Source organism: Bactrocera neohumeralis, chromosome 2 (assembly GCF_024586455.1).
Source record: "Bactrocera neohumeralis isolate Rockhampton chromosome 2, APGP_CSIRO_Bneo_wtdbg2-racon-allhic-juicebox.fasta_v2, whole genome shotgun sequence".
Lineage (NCBI taxonomy): Eukaryota > Metazoa > Arthropoda > Insecta > Diptera > Tephritidae > Bactrocera > Bactrocera neohumeralis.
In genome coordinates, this window is record NC_065919.1 from 46,231,419 (window position 1) to 46,240,238 (window position 8,820).

An 8,820-nucleotide genomic window follows, 5' to 3' on the forward strand; every position below is an offset into this window, starting at 1 on the left:
AACGAGGTCATTTTTGTTCGATTACGCCCATCTACGAACTCAAACTTTTGCCCCAGTATCTTTTGTCTTCACTTTCTTTAAAAAAAACAGTCAGAGAACGTTTATCATAGAGAAGGTTCACAGCGCGCAGAACGTAAAAATATTTTTGGCTAACTTGGTCGAGATGAGGGAGTTTCACCACTGCCAGCTCGGCAGGAGAAATCTTAAGAGTTGCGCTTGAACAGTTTGGACCATTGAATAAAAATTATGCTCAGAACTATAGATTGCTGTTACAGCCGAATGTTAGCTCTTTTGCTTAAATTTTTATACGTTTATATGCAAACATGTGTATTCGTATGAATTCTTTTTGTGCAAATTAAGGAATACATGTGCAATTGAATACATTTGAATTAATTAACTTTTTCAAAGCAACATTCGTAGTTAATGTACAAATAAGAGCTACTTTAAATTTAAATAAATTTAAATATTTCATATGTTTGATGATATACATATCTATTATAAATTCACAAATCTGTATGTATGTGGAGATGCTATATATTACAATAATATTATATGTAAATTACATTTCATTTTAATTTTCATACGCATATCAGCACATACATTACATACACATCGTATACACATACATACATATCGTCACCTGAAATGCAAAATAACGTATCATCAAAAAATTCAAAATTGAGTTTTTTACTGATTACGATTCACCACATCATATTACATATGTGTCGCAAATTTTAAGCTTCTGCGATCAAAAATACCCAAGCTATATCAAAAGTGCTTGATTTCGTTAAAAAAAATAACGTATCATCACTAAAGTATGTAAATATAACAGAGTGTTTTCTTGTTTTATATCGAAGTTAGCCTTCATTTATTGTTTATGTTTATTTTTAGTGATTAAGTTCAATGTGCTTTGGTAAGTTTAGGCTACATCGTTGATCGAACGTGGACTACTATATACATATATGTGCATATGTAGTCCTTTGTGAGGCCATAGAAAAGAATAACTCCTGTGTTCGAACTTATAAATTAACAAAACGCTTCCCGCCAGTTCGGTGGGATGTCTGAAGGTATGCGCCCCCAAGTGATTAAGTCCTGACCTTCCTAACTCAAGACAGCCAAGAAGGAAGCGTTGAGTTGTTTCCACCTAATCTTTTTCCATACAGCTTCTGCAGATGGCGTCTGGTAAGACTCTTCTTGCTAGCTCATGTTTCCTGCAATTCCCCTGTGGTCTGGCACTCATATCATTCTTATCACTAAGGCACTCGATGCTACTGATAGCGAGGTTAGGTCTTCGATCAGCTCTGAATTCATTCATTGTTAATGAGTTCAAGGCTGGAATCGCCGCTCTGCTATCTGAGTCGATGGTCACTCCTCTGAAGGAGGGTGCACTCCGGAGTAGTAAATCTACTGCTACCTTTATGGCTCCAATCTCGGCCTGGAAGACACTACTTAGGAAGTTGGAGAAACTGGAGTTGATAGAGAGCTCCTGACAGTAGACCCCTCCACCTTTGACCCATCCATGAAGAAGCTCACTGTAACTTTTCTCCAACGGCTTCTTCCCACTCACAACTCCCTCGGAATATGGGTAGAGAAGGAGCCGCCAGAGTTCGGTTTAGGGACTCCATGATCCAAGTAATCAGACCCTTGCTTTTTTAGGAATTCAGCAGCCTATTCTATTGCAAAGTTTAACAATAACTAAGAAGAAATGGCAACATCTGCAGGACCTAGAAGCTTTAATTTCAGTAGACTGTTATTACTTTTATGATAATATACCTTTTGAATAATTAGTTATTAAATAAATAATAATTAAACATTATCCTCATTTTTTAGCTTGAAATATTTAAATTTTTTCTGGTACTTATGTACATAATATTAATAAAAATAACATGAAATATTAAAAACTTGCAACTGTTTTTATTTAAAATTAAAAAAAAGTATTAATATTCAAATTTTTAATCTTTATACAAATTTAGATTGATCATACGTTATTTTGTTTCAGAAATGAAAATTCAAAATAACGTAAGACACCTACTATAAATTTTGCTTAATTTTTTCATTATTTTTTTTTCTAAAATATACTTATAGGTTCATGTTAATTCAGATTTGAAAATTTTGTTTCAATATCTCAAGTGGTTTTCTTTTTATACGGTTTTTTGCTTCTCCTGTAAACCTACGAAAAGTGATGTTACGTTATTTTGCATTTCAGGTGACGATATGTATGTAAGTACAATTCAAATATAATAAATACATTTCTTTACATTGAAATAATCATTATCATTCTCATTTAAAACTGAAAATGCTCAATTCTGCTATTTTCGAGTCCCCTGCTGCAAAACTCTGGTGAAACACGCTTAAAGTTTGTCTGTGGTGAAACTCCCTCATCAAAAGTTACGTTATCTAATTCATGAACCTTCTCTATGATAAACGTTCTCTGATATACGTTCTCTGCCATCTGAGCTAAGAACCGCGTTCCCGAAGACTCAAACCAGTGAAGACATCAACCACTTTTAACCCCACCGCACAAACTGGCGAGCGAGGGCGCTTTTTCAAAGAGACAATAGGTGACAGCCCAGTCACTAGTGACAAGGAAAAAGCTTTTGAATAATTTTTGTCTCATATATTTCTCAGCTTAATACCGGTATTTCTGCTTGTCACGATTGTGTCATGTCTCTAATTGCCATAATCGTAATTTAGTGACTCTGTTAGTCAGGATGTCTCATTTTGGTATTCTGGCAGATACAGTCTCAAAAATATTCACCAAATAGTATGGTGAAAAGAAGGGCAGCAATCAGCTGGTTAGATTAGCTGATTAGAGATGAATGCAAGTGCACAATCGTAATGTATGAAACGATTGCATGCAACTAGTTTTTTTTCATAAAATTTCAGCAGTACGAGGGCTGCTATATATATTCTGGCCTAGGGCAACACTAAGTGTTGCCAGGTGCAATCTGACATTTCCATTGGAAAGTTTGACATTTTTTAGCATAACATCACTCAGAACGTTTTGTCATTTAATCGTGAATTGTTTTATTTACAGAAAATTAGAAAATTCATCTCGGCCAAAAAATGGAATTAACTCGTGAACATTTTCGTGTGATCATTTTTCACAACTTTCGACGTTAATTATCACGACAAGAGTGCATCGATGAACTAAAATCTTTGTATGGCTATGAAGCACCATCCTATAGCAGTGTGAAAAACTGGTACAACGAATTTAATCGTGGCCGACGCTAGATGCCGTACGTGAACTGATAATGCAAGACCGTCATGTAACATACCTTCAGATAGAGGCATGCCTATGCATTTCTCCCACCAGCCTACATTCGATATTGCATGAACACCTGGCCGTAAAAAAGGTTTGTTCTCGTTGGATCCCGCACAATTTGACAATCGCTCAAAAAAAGGCTCGTGTGGATTGGTGTAAAGAAATGCTGACAAAATACGATCGCGGTGCTTCAAAAGACGTTTATAAGATCGCCACATGTGACGAATCATGGATCAATAACTAATACTGAAATAGTTTATAGTAAATGCTAAACATATCCATTTTTTCTGAATCAATTGTTAAGTAAGTGTGAAAAAATTTAACAACACAATTATCGATTAACACATGCGTTCATCCGTACAATTAAATGCCCTAAAAGGGCCCACTTGGAACCCCATCAAATGGAGAGAGGTAATTTTTAACCATAGATATTGGCATATGTATGTATTTATGTCCTTTGTTTTACAGAATCTGAAACTTTGGAAAAATCAACTACGGTCACGTGCAGGGAGAGCCAAGGCGCACAAGGTGGTGACAGGTGGCGGTCCCAGCTCAACAATTGAGCTCTCTGAAACGAAGTAGAGGGCGGTGGATACGTTGGGGTCAATCGCGGTTGATGGGTTGGCTGATGTACCAGCCATTGGCACAGAGGTAAGAATAGCAAGAAAGACCAATACGAGTGTGCAGAAGCTAGCGACTGGTGGAGGCCCTCCGATAAAAGAAATAACGGAGTTCGAGGAGCAAGTCATTACAACCTATGGGGCAGCAGCGGTGGATGGATTGCCGGGTGTTGGGACTTTGGGTCACTAGGTAATATTTTAATTTAATATTTGTCGAACTATATATTTTATTATTACATGAGGAAATAATTGGTCCGTTTTATACTTACAGGTTTTGCCGCCGTTGTATTTAAATACAGAACCAGACCCGCTCAAGCTCCAGCTTTCTCCCCAACAGTCACATCGTCTGCTGCAGCTTTTCCTGCTCTCTCAATCAATTTTTCTTCCTCACCATCACCTCCAGATTTGTCCTTTTCTTCCTTATCTCCTCCCATCTTACCTTCTCTTATGTCATCGCCGACTTACATCCCTTCTGAAGGTAAATTGACTGCAGCGAAGATGCTTGGAGCTGTGCTAAAAAAATAGAGGACCGTGAAAAGCGAGAGGAGGAGGCCATTGCTCTACAAAAGAAAATTGTAAAGCAAAACGAGCAGATGACGGGGGTGCTGAACCAAATGTCACAAGTACTAACCTCGATGTCAGAGGTTATGGTTAAATTGTGCGAAAAATTAAATAAATGATAATAAAAAATAAAATATACTGAATTATTTAAACACATGTAACATTTTTTATTCATACTTGATAAATGTGATAATAAGTAACTTTCATTATCTGTATATTACATATTTTTCAAATACGTATGATGTAACGTTTTTATTAGCACCCTATCATCATTGGTTCGAAAACAATGTATGTCTTGTGATTATCAGAAAAGGCTTCGAAGCCAAGGTCCGCAACACCATGTTAGTAAAATGTTGGAAGAATTGTACACGTCGTTGTGAACCGATTTACACTTTTTCATTTGTATGTCATCTGCGGTGTTAAGAAAATACTTCAAAATACCAAATTTCATTGAAATGGTATTAAGTGTTCGCGTGCAGATATGTAACGTTTTCCCTTAAGTGGGCAGCGACTGGCGTTAACAGCCATGGTCCAATAAAAAGCCTTGGTCAGCTTCAACCACGAATTCTTCCGTTAAACTTTGAGTGTGAATGACGTTTTTTGTTATGTCGGTTAACGCACTTTTAGTGATTTTCACCATAACCTTTGTATGCAGCGGTGGGTCGATGGTTACAAATGCCAAAATGCAAATATATACATTTTTAACTGAAAGATGGTAAATAGTTTGTATAATATAGAACATGTACGTTTGCTTCTACATTAAGGCTGTAGTAATTTCCGCGATATCATGAAAAGTGAGAGAAGAGTAGTGGCGTTTGTCCTTGAGGGTCCAAAAAAATTACGTCCAATATGGGTACAATTTCTAATGCGATGCCTTTGTGCCAAATTTCACTGTAATATCTTTATTTATGGCTAAGTTATGAAACTTTATAGGTTTTCGGTTTCCGCCGTTTTGTGGGCGTGGCAGTGGGCCGATTTTGCCCATCTTCGAACATAACCTTCTTATGGAGCCAAGGAATACGTGTACCAAGTTTCATCATGATATCTCAATTTTTACTCAAGTTAGAGCTTGCACGGACGGACGGACGGAAACAGACAGATACATCCGATTTCTGCACTCTGCGGCACCAATTCACCTATAAGACTTTCAGCAATTTTTGAAATGTATATATAACCCTATATCAAAAGGATCGCTTTTAGTTTTAAACCCTTCAAAAATTATGTGAACAAAATATAATTCCTCCTCCTCAACATTGCCGCGTACACAAAGAATAGCTCCTGAATTATTTAAACATAAATATTTTTTAAAAATGTTAAATATAAAATGTAAAACAAAACAAACACAGATGTTTTTGTACATATGTGACTTATGCTTTCACACGTACACAGATATTTGAAATATATACATATGTATATTTTAAAGACTGATGTAACGTTCTCTTACTCTAGCACCCTCCACAAAATTGAGAAACATCAATATAGTGAGTGTGCTGATTTTTGTGAGGGCATGAGAATAGGGCTGTAAGTTTCTAAGGGTGACTAGTAATTATACCCTGAACAAGTTTGTAACACCCAGAAGGAAGCGTCGGAGACCCTATAAAGTATATACATATATAAATGATCAGTATATTGAACTGAGTCGATTTAGCCATGTCCGCCTGTCTGTCTGTCTGTCCGTCTGCCCGTCTGTCTGTATATATACGAATTAAAGTTTTTATACCTCGCAACAATGTTCTAACGAGTATTATAGTTTTGTTCACATAACGGTTGTTTGTAAGTCCTAAAACTAAAAGAGTCAGATATAGGGTTATATATACCAAAGTGATCAGGGCGACATAGAGTCGAAATGGATGTCTGTCTGTGGTCCGTCTAACAACCCGAATCCGTCTGTCCGTCCGTCCGTCCGTGCAAGCTGTAACTTGAGTAAAAATTGAGATATCATGATGAAACTTGGTACACGTATTTCTCATAAGAAGGTTAAGTTCGAAGATGAGCAAAATCGGCCCACTGCCACGCCCACAAAATGGCGGAAACCGAAAACCTATAAAGTGTCATAACTAAGCCATAAATAAAGATATTAAAGTGAAATTTGGCACAAAGGATCGCATTAGGGAGGGACATATTTGGAAGTAATTTTTTTGGAAAAGTGGGCGTGGCCCCGCCCCCTACTAAGTTTTTTGTACATATCTCGGAAACTATTATAGCTATGTCAACCAAACTCTAATAACCAAACTCGGATAATAACCACGCCCACCTCCCATACAAAGGTTATGTTCAAAATCACTAAAAGTGCGTTAACCGACTAACAAAAAACGTCAGAAACACTAAATTTTACGGAAGAAGTGGCAGAAGGAAGTTGCCCCCAGGCTTTTTTTAAAAATTGAAAATGGGCGTGGCGCCGCCCACTTATGGACCAAGAAGCATATCTCAGGAGCTACTAGACCGATTTCAATGAAATTCGGTATGTAATGTTTTCTTAACACCCTGATGACATGTACGAAATATGGCTGAAATCGGTTCACAACCACGCCTTCTTCCAATATAAAGCTATTTTGAATTCCATCTGATGCCTTCTTTGTATAATACGAGTATAAACATTAGGAACCAATGATGATAGCGGAATAAAACTTTACACAAATACGATATTTGAAAAATATGTAAATGACGTATAATGAAATCTCGATTATCACTTTATCATGCGAGAGTATAAAATGTTCGGTGACACCCGAACTTACCCCTTCCTTACTTGTTAAGATTTCGTTTTGAAATTTTGCAAGCGTCATTTTCTCTTCAAGAAGCTGCTCATCGGAATGGCCGATATCGGACCACTATAACATATAACTGCCATACAAACTGAACGATCGGATTCAAGTTTTTGTATGGAAAACTTTGCATTTGACGATATATCTTCACGAAATTTTGTATGAGTTTTTGTTCATAGAAATAATGTAATATCGGAAGAAATTGTTCATATCGGCTTACTTAGCATATAGTTGTCATACAAACCGAACGATCGGAATCAAGGGCTTGTATGGAAAACTTTCGCATTTGACGTGGTATTTTCACGAAATTTGACATGGATTACTGCTTTAGGTAACAATATAATCTCCAAAAAAATTGGTCAGATCGGATTTCTATAGCACATAGCTTCCATACAAACTGAACACGTAGTTGCCAAAAGAAAGGCTTCTGCGAAGGGTATATTAGCTTCGGTGCAGCCGAAGTTAATTTTTTTTCATGTTTTATTTGAACACTGGCGTCGAATCATTTAAACTCAATCAGGCTTTTACGTCTCCGTGGTCAGAATTTCCCCTTACTTTACTAATTATACCCTGAACAGGGTATATTAAGTTTGTCACGAAGTTTGTAACACCCAGGAGAAATCGTCGGAGACCCTATAAAGTATATGTATGTATAAATGATCAGTGTGTCGAGCTGAGTCGATTTAGCCATGTCTGTCTGTCCGTCTGTCCGTCTGTCTGTATATATACGAACTAGTCTCTCAGTTTTTAAGATATCGTTTTGAAATTTTGCAAACGTTATTTTCTCTTCAAGAAGCTGCTCATTTGTCGGAACGGCCGATATCGGACCACTATAACATATAGCTGCCATACAAACTGAACGATCGGAATCAAATGCTTGTATGGAAAACATTCACATTTGAAAAGAAATATTCACGAAATTTGATATACATATGTATGTACATATGCAACAATGCAATCTCTAAAAAACTTGTTTAGAACGGATTACTATAGCATATAGCTTCCATACAAACTGAACACATAGTTACTAACAGAAATGCACCTGTGAAGGGTATTTAGCTTCGGTGCAACCGAAGTTAACGTTTTGTCTTGTTTTTAAATGTAGTCAAACATAGCGGCATATTTTCAAATAATATAAAAAACAAACTATAAGAGCTACTGAAACGCAGCTGCTTCACTAATACAAACTACCAATGAGCAATAGGCACAAAAAACTAAAACTCAGAGGCCCTAATAGGAAAAATTTGATATTGCAATGAACCTAATTTAGTGAAATAAGAAATATGTGGTAGATATTAATTCCTCCCAAAAGGACTATATTTAATAGCGTGGGTATACGAGGAAAATATCAACCAGACAATCGGAAATCTTTATGTTAAGACTATGAGACTTACGCCAAGATATACCGCATACCGATTTCAATCAAATTAAATTGTTAAGCCACATTATATTTAGGAAAACGTGACCACTTAATTTCATAAAAATATCACGCATATTGACCAACGTAAACGATTGAAAGGCATTCCTACTTTTAGACAAGAATTCACGTAGAAAGCAATTAAGTTTGTGTTTTTAATAAACAAAAATCGCCAAGATTGCAAAATCATGTCTA